Source organism: Hesperophylax consimilis, chromosome 19, assembly GCF_061612785.1.
Source record: "Hesperophylax consimilis isolate HC1 chromosome 19, BYU_Hcon_1.0, whole genome shotgun sequence".
Lineage (NCBI taxonomy): Eukaryota > Metazoa > Arthropoda > Insecta > Trichoptera > Limnephilidae > Hesperophylax > Hesperophylax consimilis.
The window spans coordinates 17,985,922-18,006,471 of NC_142854.1; positions in this window are offsets into that span (position 1 = coordinate 17,985,922).

The following is a 20,550-nucleotide window of genomic DNA, read 5'->3' on the forward strand; positions in this document are numbered from 1 at the left end:
ACTTAAATAAAATAGAACAATTACAAATCCGTTTCCTAAAATTGATATCAGGCAAAAAAAATAGAATTATGTGAAGGCGATTATAAAAAAATGTTTTCTTTGTGTAATGTGCTCTCTATACATAGTAGGATAGATTACCAACTAACGCTAGATGAATTCTGGAATACAGAATTCAAAAAACCTGTAAACCATAACTACCCTACTAGGCATAGAGAAGCACAAATGTTCATTATTAAAATATCGCAAAATGTATACGGAGATAGAACAAAAAGACATAAAATTCCGAAATTATTTAACTCATTACCAGAAGATATTAAAAATGAGACATGTTATTCAAAAATAAAAACGAAAATTAGATCGTTCTACCTCCGTCAAACATAAAAATAATTAATATTGTGGATCAAGATATCAAGTTGAAATTAAATATATTATTATAAGCTAATAAATAGAAAAAGTGAGAGATTTCTTACAATTAAACTGATTGATCAGTTTCGTAAGAGAAAATAATGTACAAAAAAAAAAACTGAATATACACATATAAAAAAAAAAAAATTCAAACTTTCTTAATGCTTGAAAATATATTTTGTCAACTTCTGGCATGTACATGCTTTGTACATGCTTTTTATATCATCTATTTTCTTTTTCGAAATAGAACTGGTAGAAGGCTTTAGTTGAATACTGGACAAAATTTTGATAGAATTTTTTAGGTCCAGTATATCCCTGGATGTAGTGTCTCCAGAAAACCGTGTTTTATAAGAGATAATATTCCAAGCACTTTTATTGTAAGCAATGAATTTAGTTTTAAAGTAAGGGATTTGAGAAAATGAAAATTTCATTGCTTCTTCGTGAAAAGACAAAAAATCAGAACCTTTTAGTTGAATGAATTCAAATTTGAATGATTTGAAATTAATTTTTATCAGCGATCTTAGCAATGATAACGGACTAAATATTTCAATGTGTCGTAGATGCCTTTCAATAAGACTATGCGCAGTGTCAACTTCTTGGACATTTCCATGTCCGTCCGGGCTCTGAAAATTTTTGTTGGATTTCTGTGATGTTGCCAGAGTGAGCAGACTTCAAAAAAGACAGCAATGCCATGCTCATATGTGAGTTTCTATTTTGCGGCACACAACTGTCTGACCATAAAACCAATTTGGTTACTTGAGACGGCAAACTTTTCACTACCTCTTTAAGTATTTTCGTCAATGCGCTGGCTATGTCATCTCCACTCCTGCCATTTGAGGTCTCATCCCAGATACTGTTATAAATAACATTATTTGAACTGCAATGGGCAGTCAAATTATATACAGTTAATTTGCTCTTATAAAACATACATGATAAGTTAGCCATTGGAAGACTAAAAATATTTTCCAAGTCATACGTAATGACTGCCGATGATGGATTGCTGATAAGATCTCTGTCTTGTTTACGCTCATTGTAGCCTTCATCCTTTTTTAATAAATGCTCTTCATACAATTGCTTACGTAGTTCATCCGAAACTATTGCAGCACGGAACTCAGCACACAAATCACAAGCATCTTTCTTTGGTTTAAAAAACGAAAGATTAAATTTTTCATTAAAGATCTTTCGGTACATATGTTCCTTCACAGGCTCACAATTTCCTTGCGCATACAGCGCATACATTTTAGAAATACTCAACGACCTATCTAAATATTTCCTTTGAGATGACGCTCTACAAAAATGGGAATCCTCGGTTGGAAAGGACGAAATATGGTCGATAACTTCATCAACTTTTTTGTTGTCAATGCACTTCTTGACGTATTTTCCCTTCGCTGGTGTTGGTGCCACCGCTCCTCCTTTCTGCGTCCAGTTTTCGTAGAAATGATAAACCCTCCTTTGAGAAATATTTAAAGTCGCACAAAAAAATCGTTTGCACACTTGCAGCTTCTCCGAATTCCTCAAGAAAAAGTACTTAAACGAAAATTTTTTCCGGCTTTCTTTTTCATCAGTTCTGATTCTGTTCGATTTTTCTCTGCTGGTATATGCGACGTAGAACCGCTTCTTCTTTGCATCAGAAAGAGTGTAAAATTCTGCCCTAATTTGCTCCCGATCATTTTCATTAAAGTTTTGGTGACACAAATTTATTAACTCACCCAGGTTTGACAATTTTAGCTTGATGGATTTTTCCTTTCACATCGATGTACTCTTTACCGCTTTCTCTTTGTTTTTTTCTGACGTTTTTCGGCCATGTTTCGGGATTTCTGAGTCGCTTTCTTGTTATGTTTTTTTTGTTCTTGCGTGATTTCCTGGATTGCGACTTGTGAGTGTAAATCTTGGAACATTGCATCGATCGAAGTATCACTAGTTGGTATACGGATTATATCATCATCTATAATAATGAATTCATTTGGATATTGAAGCTCTTCCGGATTCATTATGACGACGTCATCATCGAAAGTAAGTTTTTTTTTTATTTCTTCAATTCTGAAAAAAAAGTATAATATTAAGATAAACTAGATATGTAGATATTAAGATAAACTAGGGGGAGCTCAAATTTCTAACATCCCGCGGGATTTTAGAACTTTGAGCTCCCGCGGACATGCGTGTACATTATGAGTAGATATAATACGACAAACAAGTTTATGGAAAGGCGGAACAGACACTGAAATAAAAAAAATTTAAAAAAATGTGCCGAAATTATAAGCTACTAAAATTACTAGTTTCGGTGGAGGGGCCTGAGGCCGTCAGTCGTTTGAAACATTTCACGGAAAACACATAACTGAACATTGTTTGTTCAACACAATTTATTTATTGACCACATATTTAACATAATACGTTTTTAATGATAAAGTCCACAAATTGGTTAATTTTATCTTTAGAATATTTAAAACGTATTAAAACAAACAAATTACGAATAAAAATAACTAATTTATTATGACTTGTTTTACGTAAAGAACGAAAGGTGTAATAAATAGTTTAATTAATAAATAATAAATGGAGCATCCTGTGTACATGCCTAGCAAGTTCAAAAAGTACATGTAAAATATATTGGAAATGCGTATAAATAACATAATTTTAAGACTAATTTTGAGCCACTGGTCTAAGGTTTGTTGATTCTGGAGTCGGTGAAGTCATTTTTCACTTCAATAACAGCAGTTTATTCACAATTAAACGTATTTTTAATAGAACAATGCGCAGCTCTGATGGCAGTTCGAAAACAATAAAAAACCAAGATGGCCGCTAACAATCCTAAAGCCGTAACAAGCCGACTCCTGATTGGTTGAAAGTGAATATTGAACATGCAAGAACTCAAATTGCGGCACGACTAGGCAGAATGTTGAACAAATATGTATGAACTTTTTTAAAACTATTCTATGCATAACTTTGAGTGTTTGAACGTTCAATATACAGAATATTGAACATACAAGAACTAACACATTGTTCCGTGAGTGGATATTGGCACTCGAGAAATGCTGAAAATAGCAGTTAAAAACCGAAAAATTTGTTTTTTTTTTACCTACTTTAATGCGTAATAGGCTAATGAACACAATGGCATTCATAACTCAGTTTTGATAAAAAAGGCTTATTGAACATACAAGAACTAGGACAGCGCAATGGCTTTTACTCAAATGGCTCCATATAATTGATAAGATTTTAAAATTTGCATTATTAACATTTTTTTCTTCATTATATATATTATATATATATATAAATTATATATATATATATAATTTTTATCTTAACTCCACACAGGAGGAGATATGTCATCTTTGGGGATGCTGTGTGGAGGGTAATAAAGACAATAAGAACAATGTTTTGAAATATAATGTTTGATATTTTGCATTAACACCTATTCATTTAATTGGAGAAACCAAACTCGGGAGCATTATCTAACGACTTTTCATTTCTTAAATATGGGTTATTTGCTTTTTCCTTTTCACATATTAATTCCAAATAATAGTACATTGTCATGTTTTAAACTAGTTTGGTATCAATTATGTTCTCAGGAACGGATTGCAGAGTTAAACCGGAAGATGACCTCAGCTAGCCCAGAGGAGATGATCGCCCTCAAACAGGAGTTCGAGGACCTGGTAATGCTAAGGTAATTATTATGTCCAACTAATGTGCTTTTAGTCCTTGTTGCCAATTATGATACAATAAAAATACTACAAGTCATGGATGCAAAGATCAAGATGTGGCCTCTGTGGTCTCTGTCTCGGTCTCTGTGGCCTCTGTCTCGGCCTCTGTGGTCTCTGTCTCGGCCTCTGTGGCCTCTGTGGTCTCTGCGGCCTCTGTCGTCGAGATCTGAATACCTTCCTTCTTTCTCTCCTCCCCATTCACTCTCCCACACTAATTGCCATATTATGTAAATGCTCATGTTTTTCATTTATTCTAGACAAGACAAAGAGGAAAGGAGGGAAAGGAGGAAAAGGATGGAAAGGATGGAGCAAATTGAAGAAGAAGCAAGGTAATTATTATGTCCAACTAATGTTGTTTCTAGGTTTTAGTCCTTGTTGCATTGTTGCCAATTATGATACAATAAAAATACTACAAGACATGGATGCAAAGATCAAACCACCGGTTACAAATTTCACTCTCAAACTGGCCGTATAATTGAGATACCATTTCATCCGTATCTTTTACCATTGGCCATTAAAATATATTTAACCAAGGTGACATGAATTAACACCTTCTACTTAAAATGTGGGCGAAGGCAATGAACGGCCTCTGTGGTCTCTGTCTCGGCCTCTGTCGTCGAGATCTGAATACCTTCCTTCTTTCTCTCCCACACTGATTGCCATATTATGTAAATGCTCATGTTTTTCATTTATTCTAGACAACAAGAAAAGGAGGAGAGAAGGAGGAGACAGAAAAGGAGGGAGGAGCTGGAGAAAATTGATGAAGAAGAAAGGTAATTATTATGTCCAACTAATGTTGTTTTAGTCCTTGTTGCATTGTGACAAGTCATAGATCAACTAATGTTGTTTTAGTCCTTGTTGCATTGTGACAAGTCATAGATCAACTAATGTTGTTTTAGTCCTTGTTGCATTGTGACAAGTCATAGATCAACTAATGTTGTTTTAGTCCTTGTTGCATTGTGACAAGTCATAGATCAACTAATGTTGTTTTAGTCCTTGTTGCATTGTGACAAGTCATAGATCAACTAATGTTGTTTTAGTCATTGTTGCATTGTGACAAGTCATAGATCAACTAATGTTGTTTTAGTCCTTGTTGCATTGTGACAAGTCATAGATCAACTAATGTTGTTTTAGTCCTTGTTGCATTGTGACAAGTCATAGATCAACTAATGTTGTTTTAGTCCTTGTTGCATTGTGTCAAGTCAAAGATCAAACCACCGGTTACAAATTACTACAAGTCATGGATGCAAAGATCAAACCACCGGTTACAAATTACTACAAGTCATGGATGCAAAGATCAAACCACCGGTTACAAATTACTACAAGTCATGGATGCAAAGATCAAACCACCGGTTACAAATTACTACAAGTCATGGATGCAAAGATCAAATCACCGGTTACAAATTACTACAAGTCATGGATGCAAAGATCAAACCACCGGTTACAAATTACTACAAGTCGTGGATGCAAAGATCAAACCACCGGTTACAAATTACTACAAGTCGTGGATGCAAAGATCAAACCACCGGTTACAAATTACTACAAGTCATGGATGCAAAGATCAAACCACCGGTTACAAATTACTACAAGTCATGGATGCAAAGATCAAATCACCGGTTACAAATTACTACAAGTCATGGATGCAAAGATCAAACCACCGGTTACAAATTACTACAAGTCATGGATGCAAAGATCAAACCACCGGTTACAAATTACTACAAGTCATGGATGCAAAGATCAAACCACCGGTTACAAATTACTACAAGTCATGGATGTAAAGATCAAACCACCGGTTACAAATTACTACACGTCATGGATGCAAAGATCAAACCACCGGTTACAAATTACTACAAGTCATGGATGCAAAGATCAAATCACCGGTTACAAATTACTACAAGTCATGGATGCAAAGATCAAACCACCGGTTACAAATTACTACAAGTCGTGGATGCAAAGATCAAATCACCGGTTACAAATTACTACAAGTCATGGATGCAAAGATCAAACCACCGGTTACAAATTACTACAAGTCATGGATGCAAAGATCAAACCACCGGTTACAAATTACTACAAGTCATGGATGCAAAGATCAAACCACCGGTTACAAATTAACTCTGTGGTCTCTGTCTCGGCCTCTGTGGCCTCTGTGGTCTCTGTGGTCTCTGTCTCGGCCTCTGTGGTTTCTGTTGTCTCTGTCTCGGCCTCTGTGGTCTCTGTCTCGGCCTCTGTGGTCTCTGTCTCGGCCTCTGTGGTATCTGTGGTCTCTGTCTCGGCCTCTGTGGCCTCTGTGGTCTCTGTCTCGGCCTCTGTCGTCGAGATCTGAATACCTTCCTTCTTTCTCTCCTCCCCATTCACTCTCCCACACTAATTGCCATATTATGTAAATGCTCATGTTTTTCATTTATTCTAGACAAGACAAGGAGGAAAGGAGAAGGGAAAGGAGGGAAAGGAGGGAAAGGAGGGAAAGGAGGGAAAGGAGGGAAAGAACGCTGCTCGGCCACATCTATTTCATTAACATATTCTTCGAATGTCTATTTTTTTTTTGTTTTTATTTGGTACAATATTTTTTACATTATAAGTTTTGCAGTAATGTAGGCCTCACTGGGTGGCTTTGTCCGTGCTGAGGCCTTCATTTTATAATATGAAAATATAATCTACATAATACATAATAATATATTTAAAATTAAAAAATAATGACATTGAAAATAATCTTGTGTGTTTGTGAGTAATGTGTGTTAATATTGGTTTTGTGTGTTACGTGTAGGTTTTATTTTTATTTTATGCTATGACATTTTGGTAATATTGTCTTTTTTGTTCTTTAATCCAATTTGTAACTTTGTGTGTGAATTTATTTTTATTTTCCTCAATTTTAATTTCAAGTTTTACACTGTTGAAAGCTTTTATAGCATGGTATTGGTAGTGTCTTTGTCCAAAGCTTGAATTTACTGTCGGAGTTTTTAAGTTTTCTTTGTACGCTTCTCTAACTGGTCTGTTAGTGTTATTTTGTGTATGTTGAAAATGATTTTTTTTGTCAAAAATGTAGTTTAGTAGTGTTTTTACGTATAATTGGCGTATATCTAGTACGTCACAGCTGTTGAAATATTTGGTCTGTATCAGTCAGTCTATTTTTTTTTTAGTATTACCTTTAAGATCGTTTTCTGTGCAGTTTCTATGTAATTGATAGCCTATCTTTCTCAAACATGACCAATGTTTGAATTAAGAATTTACTGGAAAAGTAAGTGTGTTTGTTACTTGCTACATTTTATGTTAATTTTGTGAGACAATAACATGTCTACAAGTTTGTAATTTCATTGTTTCATTTCAGTGTTCAAAATAAATTGAAAAAAAATGGAAATCTATAGAATACGATTATTTTTGCTGCTTATGTCTTAAATTTTCATTTGAATCTTAGAATTTGTAAAACTTTAGGAATAGGTCGGTTGTGCGGAGGGCCAATGAGTATATTATTGAATTAATAATTATTTATGGTGTATGGGTGTACGTGTTATTCACATAAACAATTTGTGAATAAAAACAAAAACATAAATGTTAGTAAATATTCAACATTATATAGATACCTATTGTGCTAATTTTTGTCGTTGACATGCAGCTTGAAAAATATATTTTTGTTGACTAACATTATGGTGTTTGATTCAAGGGTAGGAAGAGAGAACGGACGCCATTGATCCCAATCACGCTCAATTATGCTCCTCCCAATGCAACTGCACTTAACTTCTGCCGATACTTAATAAGTTAAGCAATCCAACCGTACGATTAAAGTTTGCTAACCGAAGATGCAGTTGCCAACAGAGTGGCGTTTCTCCGACTTTTGCTAATTTTTTTCAAACTTAATTTCATATATATTTATTGAAATAATCGTAAGTCTCAAATTAGTAACGTATATCTCATTTCTACTTAGGACCTAGAGGATGGAATTCTTCTAACATTCATACATCTACTCTTCTATTATCAATTCTTCTAACATTCATACATCAACTCTTCCGTTATTTCAATTCGTGACCTAACTCAACTTGATTTGATTTAGTCCCGGGTCGATCGTGAACTACCCGATCATTTTAACCTGATCACGAACCACCAACGATCGATCGGGTTATTTTTTCAAAAAAGACTCAATCATTTGATCGATGAGCTGTCAGCATCCTTTGCCTTGATGGGCGTTGCGAGCAACCATAGATGTATAAATTTTGTAGACCGGGCGTCTCGAATCTCATTCTCGACAGAGAAATAAGCATGGTAGGTTTGGAGCTAGTATGCACAACGGATCATTAGCAATTAGTATTAATGATGAAACTTCCTATTACTGGGAACCGGTTCTAAAAGTAACTGTATAAAGAATAGGCTCCATGTCGGTCTTCGGTAACTGGAACCTGGAAACGCAGTGAGAGTCCATATCAGATTAACCATCTCGATTTCTGTGTCGCGAGAAAGAGACTCGAGACGCCCGGTTTACACAATTTATAGATCTATGGTCTACCTACCTACTCCCTATCTACGGCAAATGAAAGAAACTAACAAAGGGTCGGGTACTTTCGAAAGGCTTACCTACCTACTCTCTACCTGCGTCAAACGAAAGACCCTATTTAAGTTTGGGTAATTTCGATTTGGACCCGGTGGCTGGCAGTGTTGTATCGATCTATATATGGAATTTTTCATCAAATGGTGTACTTTAGATCCTCACTTCATCAGTAATATATCGATCTATATATGGAATTTTTCATCAAATGCGGTACTTTAGACCCTCACTTCATCAGTGATGTATTGATCTATATATGGAATTTTTCATCAAATGCGATACCCTTACCTTTAGACCCTCACTTCATCAGTGATGTATCGATCTATATATGGAATTTTTCATCAAATGCGGTACTTTAGACCCTCACTTCATCAGTGATGTATCGATCTATATATGGAATTTTTCATCAAATGCGGTACTTTAGTACTTCATCAGTGGGTCGTAATCGACCCGGGTCATGCAAAATAATCAATCGACCCAGCTCTAATTTGAGTACTTGACAATGGCAATGGATTTCTTATCCCTTCCGTTTAATTGTCATATTTTCCCTAGACACACTTTTCTTCGTCCATTCACCCAACATGCACCAAACTTTCAAATGTCTCTTTCTTAATCTCATTCATCACGCATAACATATGTCTTGCATTAGTTGTACATAGGCCTCAGAGATCTTAGTTTACTTCTGTTTCTTCTCTTTCAATTCCATATTGAAATGCCATTCATAAAAATTAGACTTTGTTTAAAAAAATCCATTACGAACTGCTAACCTCACTTCCGTCGACAACTGGAATAGTGAACGACAAACTGATTTCATTAAAATATTAAAGAAAATGAGGATTTTTGTATAATTGTGAATAAAAGAGCACATAATATCATTGGCAACAAAATTAATGGACGTCTTACACTTTGCTTTTTTTCATCCAGTTTCCATGAGTTATCTTTTCGGGATGAAAAAAATTATGTGTTCAATTTTGGTACCGATTTTCATTCAGTTTAAGATGGTGGACATTATTTGACATCTGTCGTTTGTCATTGCTTTACTTAACTATATTACGTGGAAATGTTGAATGTTTATTTAATTTCATATCAGATCTCTAGCGTATTTTCAGAAGGTCGGAGTATTGCAATAAAATCCAAATAAATGGAATAATCGAATCCGAAAAAAAAAACTGTTTTTGAAAGGTAATGAAATACGCTTTCAAACATTATTATTAGAAATAAAAATATAATTTTTGAAATATTTTTTTTTTGCTCAGCAAATGGATATAAAATTGTCATCAGTTAAGCCTATCGATCCAATATTGAAATCGATTTGACTGTGCTAGGGCCCGAGTTATGTGATATCTGAAAAGATATTCCCAAATCATGTTCATATAAATAAAGTAATTATTTACGTAAATTTCCTTTTCTAAATAATATAATAACGTGCAATTTATGAAAAAGTAGATCACGACATTGACTTTGGCAGATTTTTACTAAAATGAAAAAATGTATATGAAAAGTTAGCCAGGAATCAAAACAGACTTTTTACTCACAAATAAGTATGTATTAAATACAATATTTTGGCTTAATTATGTTTCATAAACAAGTCTCAAATTTGTATCATTTTTAGTAAGTTAATTTCATAGAATGTTCAATGACTATAAATAAATTGATTTGTACAGTGTATCGATCGTCCATTTCATTAGTCAGACAAATGCGAAATTTGAGTTAAATAATAATATATATGCGAAAGTGGTAGTTTCTATCTGGCTCAACACTCATCTGAATAATTTACAACGCAGATAAATGGCAAAAATCTTCATGTTGTCCGGGTTTTGAAATATCTCGCTATTGATTTGAGGGCTTAATGTCAAACAACGTTATATACAAATAAACATACCAATAATTATTGAGCCCTTATGAGGAAAAACAGCGTCATTTGAAAAGTGCGTCGTGAGATATTGGTTGTTAAAGATATCATTTGACTGCAGGGACCATATACACATTGAAACTAGCGGTACCCCGCCACGCATTATGTTTGTCTGCCTGTGTCAATAGAAAAACAAACACGCATGTTGCTTTTGCGTCCAACAGATGGCGCTGTATGAAAAAAGCATGTTTATGAACATTTTATAAGCATGTTTAATAAATTATGCTGTTTTTCATAGCAGCATGTTTTTACCTGTCACAGGTGACATCTATATAATATAGATATATAAAAACATAAGCGTATTCGAATGCAAAGTTGTGTCAAAATTTCAAAGCAATGGGTGAAGAACTTTCGGTGATTTAAGATTTTGAACAAACGAACAATTACATTTTTATTTATAGATAAGGTATAATAACAGATATCACGTTTTAGAAACACGTGAAAGAAAAAATAAATAATGCCATTTTTCCATAAATCAATATATTAACAAAACTTTACTCCAGTTAGTTACAACACAATAATAAATAGCACAGTGCAAAAATATAACTTTATCGCCAGATAATAAAAAATATACCAAGTGCCGATCGCACAAAACGTCAGTTTCAATTAAGTGATGGCCGACTTGTCTTGATAACTTGTTGACCACTGGTCGTCAACATAGGCCTTGTACTGATGAGATTTTAAAACAGTTTTTTCTGTGAATAAAGAAGGATATATACAGTGCGTAATTTGAACGGATCTGCACAAAAAAATAAAAACCAGCGTTATTTCGATAATGTCGTTACTTTCGCGTATCGTTTTTTTTTATGTAGATATTTTTATGTTTGATTTTTTTGTAGGTAACGTTGCTTGACTTTTTAAGCACTTGAATTGCTTGCATGTTTTTTGTAGATAACGTTGTTTGACATTGAGCCCTCGAATGGTACCAGACCACACGCCTCCGCGTGTTATTTTATGGTACAAAATGACTTGGTAAAACGCAGGCCCGCAGTAATAACATTCGATTTATGATCACTATTAGAATATTGCTACCTCAATATTTGGAGATGTCTGACTAATGAACTGTACGATCAACGTATCTGATAAAATGCAAGAGAAAAGCAATGCATTGACGTTCAGTGTATTAAAGCAGTAAAAGCAAAGTGAACATTTTAAAACGACTTTTGAACTTCAACAGTTTAATATATTATAATAAAAATAAATTAAATAGATATAATAAATACAATGTAATGTTAAATCACCGTAAAAACTCCTATCTCATTTCTTTGAGTTTTATATTGCATGCCGTAAATAGAAGATAAAAATAACGTGTTAGTGATATATTATACAACTCGGTAACTTTAGAATTTAATATACACACATCAAAATTTGACCAGCTAAAAATATGTGTCACCATTTTTGTTGGAAGTAAAAAACCAATCACAAGCGATACGCATTCTATTTTTGAAAATAAAAGTTTCATTCGAATGATTTCACATCAATAAAGTTTAATTTGTGGCTATAAAGTTGTTTATACTTTCTAGCCAGAGGTAAAAATGTGTGAACATGTTGTCGCTTTTGAAATTGACATGACAAACCAAAAGTCACAGCGCTGGAAACACCAAAAATAACAAAAAAAGAAATAATCTTCCACCATAAACAGTTGTTATTAGGAGTGCACCATATGAGTATGTGCTCCCCTCCCAAAATGAATGATTTAACCCCCCTTTTTAACACCCCTCCCAAAATTAAAACGTGTGTAGGTATAGATATATACCTATATATTTTATAAAGATATAAAACACAAGAAAAGAAAATAAGTTATATAATTTTTTTAGGGTGAATTATTTAATAGAAATTAGTTCACGATTACGAAGCCTAATACATAAATTTCTCAAAGACATCAATCACATTGTTATTTGTTATAATTATTTTATTTTAAATGTAAAAGTTATCACGCAAGAATACCCCACACACATTATAACATTATTATTTTAAACTAAAATATTTTATCGCCGATATAATTTTTTTTTTTTCGTGAGATGACCATAATAGACAAGAAAGGATGAAAAATGAAAATTTTCAAAAAATAAGTATTTTAAAATTTTGAGAATGCAACACTTGATGCAGATAAAAAAATAATTAAAATAAAGATACCATATTATTTAGGAATAGGTTTTGATGTCTTTAAAAATAACATTTAAACTAAATAAACATCTAGGGGAGTAAGTAAATAAAAATGGACAGATAAAACAGAAATTTTTAGTAAATGTGATTATTTTTTGGACACTACCATTATAAGCACGCATCCCACAAAAAATAAGCGGACAAACACAATTTTTTCCACCCATAGACAAAAATCACCAGAGGATAGATAGATGTTACGCCAAATTTTCAAACAAATTAAATAGATCCATAGTTTAAAAGAGAGAAATCACAGACATTCAAATTGACACACCAGTCAATCAGGGAAAGGGGAACAAACCAAGTGCGAGGAGCGCGGGAGACCGCGCGACCCTTTCTGTAATTTGTCAATAAATAAAGCTTATAGTATACAGGCAACCCGCATTGTAAATCATTAATCAGTACTCGAAAATAGAATCTGCTTACGAATTACTAATCATTTTTACAATGGCGTGCAGATTAGACACTTTTACAAATGTGTTTACCACAATTTAGCGTCACTACGCCAGGTGATTACTTTAAAAATGAACATTCACATCCTGCACAGAAAAAGTTCCACAATGTACTGCGCTGCAAACATTTCTCTCACATTAGCGAACTTTACTTTTCTGCACAGGTCTGGTTAATTCATCTTCGGCGGTTAATCTATGACTGATGTCATAATTTATTGAAAGCATTCTCAGAGCCTCTTGGTGCCAAAAGCTTGAATGGTCACATGGTTTGCCTCCAGCTCGTCGAAATGATACCCAGATTTCATGTTAGGGCAAGTCTATCAATTTGGAAGTCTATGAAGATAATGAAATAACTCTATCAGAAAGTATTAGAGGGTGTTATCAACTAGTTTGGGAAGACATTGATTGGTTAATACGTAATTTTCAGTGAACAGATATAAGATATCAGAGATTTGATGATGGCAAAATTATCAATGCAAAATGAAAGGGTAACCGGATAAAAAAAATAACAATCACAAAACAGAACATGATAAAATAATAGGTCAGGTTAAGGTTAGTATCCTTTGAGGATACGTTGGCGTTCAAGAGGTTAATGTTGATTTTGTCTATTTTAATAGTATCCTTGAAGATATGTTGGCGTTCAAGAGGTTAATGTTGATTTTGTCTATTTTAATAGTATCCTTGAAGATATGTTGGCGTTCAAGAGGTTAATGTTGATTTTGTCTATTTTAATAGTATCCTTGAAGATATGTTGGCGTTCAAGAGGTTAATGTTGATTTTGTCTATTTTAATAGTATCCTTGAAGATATGTTGGCGTTCAAGAGGTTAATGTTGATTTTGTCTATTTTAATAGTATCCTTGAAGATATGTTGGCGTTCAAGAGGTTAATGTTGATTTTGTCTATTTTAATAGTATCCTTGAAGATATGTTGGCGTTCAAGAGGTTAATGTTGATTTTGTCTATTTTAATAGTATCCTTGAAGATATGTTGGCGTTCAAGAGGTTAATGTTGATTTTGTCTATTTTAATAGTATCCTTGAAGATATGTTGGCGTTCAAGAGGTTAATGTTGATTTTGTCTATTTTAATAGTATCCTTGAAGATATGTTGGCGTTCAAGAGGTTAATGTTGATTTTGTCTATTTTAATAGTATCCTTGAAGATATGTTGGCGTTCAAGAGGTTAACGTTGATTTTGTCTATTTTAATAGTATCCTTGAAGATATGTTGGCGTTCAAGAGGTTAATGTTGATTTTGTCTATTTTAATAGTATCCTTGAAGATATGTTGGCGTTCAAGAGGTTAATGTTGATTTTGTCTATTTTAATAGTATCCTTGAAGATATGTTGGCGTTCAAGAGGTTAACGTTGATTTTGTCTATTTTAATAGTATCCTTGAAGATACGTTGGCGTTCAAGAGGTTAATGTTGATTTTGTCTATTTTATTTATTTATTTTATTTTATTTTATTTCATTAGGAACATTAACAGGTTTATAACATAACATGCATAGAGAGAGAGAAAAAATAAGTAAAAGAATTAGGTTACAACCCAATAACCAATGTTCACATCATGCAATAAAGATAGAGAAGTTTAAAAAGCAATAAACAAACAAAGAAAGGTTAAAACAAAGAAATGTTAAAAACAAGGAAATAATAAGAGAAAATGTATAAATATATATATACACGTATAAACACATACATATATATACATACACATGCATATACACATATAAATACATACGTACAGACATACATATACATAGTCGCATACATACATACGCATACATACATGCATACATACATACATACACACACGTACATTTGATATTAAATACAAATAATATGTAAGAGTGATAATGAATAAATGATGAATGTAATGTATTAAATTTAGAAAAGGGTTAATTATTACAATACTCTGTTAATAATTTTTTTAAAAGCTCCTAAGGTACACGACAGGATATCAGCATCAACACAAGTTTTATTATAATGATTGCAAGTTCTTAGTAAGAAAGAATTTTGCCTGAGACTCGTTGAAGCAATTTCGATATGAAACAATGATTTGTCTCTAGTTTTCTTACTTGGGACTCTAAGGACGGGTTGTTTCGAAGAATCTGAACGATTCATCAAATTTCAACGTTCATTTTCAAGTTCTGTGAAAGATTTTTTCAAGTTCTGTTTTTATTTCAGTTCTGTCAAGCAACTAGCCTACAATGATATAAAAACAGAACTTGAATAAGTCTTTCACAGAACCCGAAAATGAACGTTGAAATTTGATGAATTGTTCAAATTCTCCGAAACAACCCGTCCTAATATTGATTGATGACAAAAGGGCTGGACAGTCAATATGACCACTCAAGACTTTGTGTAAGTAAATCATGTCCGCAGTGTCTCTCCTGCTTTTTAATGTTTTAAGTCCGTAGTGCTTGATAGAGCTTTCCATATCGTAATAACGTAATTGTCTCCTGAAGGTCAAGTGATGTACAAACTTTCTTTGAACAGCTTCAATGCGTTTTGTGTGAATGTTATAAAAAAGGATTCCATATGGCAGAAGCGTACTCAAGATGACTACGGACGTAGGAGTAATACAAAATTTTGAGTGTATGGATATTGTTGAATTCCTTTCCAATACGGAATAAAAATCCTAACATGCTCAATGATTTCTTGACAATCTTATCCACATGTGCCTTGAATGAAAGTTTGTCGTCAATCAGTACACCGAGGTCTCGAATTTGATTGACTTTTTTGAGTGGTTGACTGTTTGTAATATGGTAATTATATTCAATTTTATTTTTATTTTTTGTAAAGGTTATTACATAACATTTGGCAGTATTCATGTGGAGATAGTTGACAGTACAATAATCATTAAGCCTATTAAGATCTTGTTGCAGTTTATAACATTCAGTAATAGAGTTAATAGAAAGAAATATTTTCATGTCATCAGCAAAAAGTAAAACTTTAGCATGCTTAAAGCATTTTACAATGTCATTGATAAATATAGTAAAAAGCAACGGTCCCAGGTGAGATCCTTGAGGGACACCTGAAGGTACATTGACAATCTCAGAATTGAAACCGTTTACTGCTATTATCTGGGAGCGTCCGTTTAGGTATGAAACTAGCCATCGGTACAAATTAATAGTATAATAATATATATTTTAATAGTATCCTTGAAGATACGTTGGCGTTCAAGAGGTTAATGTTGATTTTGTCTATTTTAATAGTATCCTTTGAAGATACGTTGGCGTTCAAGAGGTTAATGTTGATGTTGTCTATTTTAATAGTATCCTTGAAGATACGTTGGCGTTCAAGAGGTTAATGTTGATGTTGTCTATTTACCGTAGGCAGGTATCTAGACATTTATTTGTTGAAAACATTTGTTTTATTGTTTTCTTAATGTTATACCAGCTGACGATTACCCGACGTCGCTCGCGGTTGAGAATGGTTTGGACAAAGGTTTTGAGGTAGTGAATATTATTCCTGAAATATTTTTTTACGACTTGATTACAAAACATCAGCTTTTCTCTACATTCTGTAAAAATAATATGCATGTAATATTTATATAAACCTTCCGGAAGAAATTCTCTAAATGATGGTAAAAACCCTATCAAAATCCGTTGTCTAGTTTAGAAGAACTAAGCACACAAACAGATACATTTCACAATGGGTTGAAATCTCAGCAATATCTCTGTTAAACTTTTAATTGATAATAAATGTGTTTTAAATTTTACACAACTGCTAAACAACAATTTGTGTAAAATTTAATTGTTGTTTAGCAGTTGTGTAAAATTTAAAACACGTTTATTAGTAAAGGGGATAATACATATTCAACTTCAAGTAAACTAATTAAAGTAAGTTATCTGTATCTACAGGCCTCTCGAGGACAGAACCGGGGCAGAATCAGCGCAGAACCTAAAGATGGGAACGAAATGAAAATGCAAATTGCTGTAGTATGTTTATTGGCTATTTTATAAAAATAAACAACATTTAAAGCCTTGAATGCAAATCGACAACCAGAATTTTGTTTGTAAAATTGATCAAAAGCTCTTCCAGGGTTTATTTACATTCATTATTTGTATAAATGTTCATTTGAGTAGTTAACTTTTACCTGTTTATACCTAAGAATGTTTATGTATTAAATTTTTCATGTTCTGGCACCAATATTATAATTTTATTTATTGTTGTGATGATTTTTTTTTGTGCGGAAATAAATTATTGAGATTCGTAAAGTATTAAATGAAAATTTATAAAAACATCTGTTTACGAAATGTATACCTACATACATATTGGCACCAGAATAGGTACTAATTTTCAATAACTCTGAAAGTTCTACAAAACGTCACTTTTAATTTATTTACAAACATTTTATAAAAAAACCTTACACTTTCAAAAATAAATAAAATGATTTTGATTTTTCCAACACAACACGATCTGGCAATATTTTACAAACATAGCACAGAGGTTATTATTTTAAATGCTATACATAATTATAGCAAAGCATCTAATTTTAAAATAAATTTCAATTGACGCTGAAATATTGTTGTTTTTATAAACAGCCATATTACATGTTTTACAATTTCATCTTAAAAGTGCAAAAGTATTCTATAAAAGCTTAATTTATTATAAATAATTCTTACGTTAAGGCATTCATTACATAACACTAATATTTCTGATTTAAAAATATTCAGGACATAAGGTTCGATATTTCACAATATAATCCGTACATATTAAATAATAAGGTAAATACAAAATAAATTTCAGAGATCCAACCAAAATGAATTTACAATTTCATATTGTTTTTCTACTTAACGGCTATTTACAACAAAACCCTCCAAGATACACCTTATAATGCTGCATATAAACACGAGATAAAACGCGCAACGAATTGCAGAAAAGAACGAAGCAACCAAATGCGGCATTTTGTACCATCTGCGGTTGCTTGCTTTCTTTTCTCATAAGTCGCAGTTCAGAAATCAATATAAAGAGTTGGGGTTTAAAAAATTGATTGGACATCTTGAACCTTACTCCTTGATATATCCATTTTTACATAATTTATTGACGTTATTTAATAAAAACAACATGTTTTCGCACCATTTTGACAGTCTAACTTATCCGTACAATCACATCAAGAAGAATTTCATCTGCGCACATAATAAGATCTCACCAACGAACAAGTAGCTAAAATGAAAATTATTCAATTTGAACAACAATAATTCGGGACACCTCGACGAAGACTTGAAAAAATCACCAAAACATACAATTAAAATGGTTGAAGTCAAAATTTGGCATTTAAATTATTCATTCCTTGTAATTGGCACCCAGTTATGACATCTGGAAAGATATCTTTTTGTGAAGCTAAAAATTTTATATTTAATAATACATAGACGGGCACTTTTGCCAAAGTTTGTAAATTTAACCTGTATATATTTTTGATCAATTATTTAGATCAGAGGGTTAGTGTGTTTTTACCATGTCCCATTTCTACATTCAATGAAACAAAGTTTGATTACGTAATTAATTTCTTAAATATCTTAGCATAATATATTTTTTGAAAATTTGCAATTTTTATGTAAATTTTGACCAACATTGAACAAAATCAAGTTTAAAGTTTCTGATATAGAATCAATTCTTTTTTAGGGGCTTTTGCATTGGAATAGTTTAAAAATATATATTACTATTGTACTGTTTTTTTAAAATAAGTTAAGTGATAAATTAAAGATCTCCACCAAAGAAACCAAATTATTACCCTCCAATAGTATTTATTCTGAGCAATGAGGAGTACATATTATTATTATGGTAGTTAGTCCCAGAATTTCTGCACTTAAAAAGAAAATCCTCACTTCTAATAATCTGGTATTGGTGAAAACTTACAAATAAAACATAATGGGAAATATAAAAATGATGAAGACATGTGGAAATGTTGGCGAAGATGTCCAGATGCTAAATGTGCCATAAAAAGATGCGGTGACTTACCGACACGATATATTATCTGGCCAAATCTAATCACAACACGAAAAAGTTCTACTGTTTAAAATGTTTTTACACTAAAGCTGTGTACATATACGTACATTACAAAGTGGCATCTACACACGTACACTAACTTAGTGGAAGTTTCTCAGAGACTATGAAACATTAGACAGTGTAGTAAATTTAATTTAATAGTCAATTTATTTTTAAACAAAGTGCGGTTAACATGAAATAATCTAGGCCCAGTCAGAAAATGCATTTTATCACCGCCATCTTTATTAATACAAGCCATGCTGTAGAAACTACACTGTTTCTACAGCATGGCTTGTACTAATAAAGATGGCTGTAATTTTATTCATTAAAACATGTAACTGTTCGAATGCAAATGGTGATTAGATTCAACGGAATCAAACAATGATAATGCTTTGTGGTCCATAGTTAATAATAAGAATTACATAAGTATCCATCAATGAAAATAATTACACGTACAATTCTGTTAGTTTTTTCGCAGATATGTTTTGAAGTATAAAAAGATGATATGGTTACTCACTGGCAATATTACAGCCATTTTGAACTTTTATGTATCAAACGTTTAAATTAGAATTAAAAACAATTTTTATTTAGAAATGCCGGAGATACATTTAATGTACTTACAGGATATTTATAATGGAAGCGAATGCAAATATGTAATACATAACTATGTTTGCATTTTAATTTCATAGCATGCATATTTCATTTCTTAATTTACTTAATGCCTAAAGAAATTATCATTTGAACTAATTAATTCGTTGTTTCAAGTAGGTCTGCGTTCAATACGTCTGACATTTAATAAAATAAAAGAGATTGGAATATTTAGGACGGGTTGTTTCGGAGAATCTGAACAATTCATCAAATTTCAACGTTCATTTTCAAGTTCTGTGAAAGATTTTTTTAAGTTCTGTTTTTATTTCAGTTTTGTCAAGCAACTAGCCTACAATGATATAAAAACAGAACTTGAATAAGTCTTTCACAGAACCCGAAAATGAACGTTGAAATTTGATGAATTGTTCAAATTCTCCGAAACAACCCGTCCTAAGTTACGCTAGAGAACACATTCAGATGTTTTCCAAATTTCAGAAAATCATCGGCCATTTTGAATTTCATTATAAATATGCAAAATCACTGTTTTAAGATGGTCACCGTTTGACAGATAAATTTTCAAAGATTTTGAATTAAGCTCTCAGGTGAAATTGAAACATTTTAGATATAATATTAATTGTCAGACGTGTCTATGGGCGCACTAATCCACAATAAATATTTCTGCAAGAGGCTCTTAGAAAAAAACAATGGGCATTTCAGCCAGGCCTACAAATAACTTTCACCTCATTATCTCTAACAATACCATCAGCCTCACAAAGATTACTAATTCTTTCTCTTCATAACCCTCAGTGTTCA